The sequence below is a fragment of the Halyomorpha halys genome, unplaced genomic scaffold, assembly GCF_000696795.3.
Source record: "Halyomorpha halys isolate HHAL.00 unplaced genomic scaffold, Hhal_1.1 Scaffold1781.1, whole genome shotgun sequence".
NCBI classification, from domain to species: domain Eukaryota; kingdom Metazoa; phylum Arthropoda; class Insecta; order Hemiptera; family Pentatomidae; genus Halyomorpha; species Halyomorpha halys.
This window is the reverse complement of record NW_027106981.1, coordinates 35,878-36,204: the sequence shown is the minus strand read 5'-3', so window position 1 is coordinate 36,204 and position 327 is coordinate 35,878.

The window sequence follows — 327 nt, the reverse complement described above, 5'->3', positions numbered from 1 at the left end:
ATAAATTTAACACATGACTAGTATGTTTTTGTTTTTAAAAACAAATGAAGAATTGTGCGTGTGTGTGGTCGTGAAATACCAGCGAGTAGGATTATTAACCACAACAATACTACAAGTTCAGTGCCCATAGATCAGTCGCCCCGTCGACATCGTCGCCCATGTACACTCGCCCAGTCGAGTAGCCAACTTACAGTCGCCCAGTCGAGTAGCCAACTTACAGTCGCCCAGTCGCTGTACTTGTTACCTGACCTTTCTGGATGAGATCTTCGGAGCGGTTTGCTGTGTGGGCCCACCTACGTTAAGAACAGAAGGTCCCCGACCTTTTCG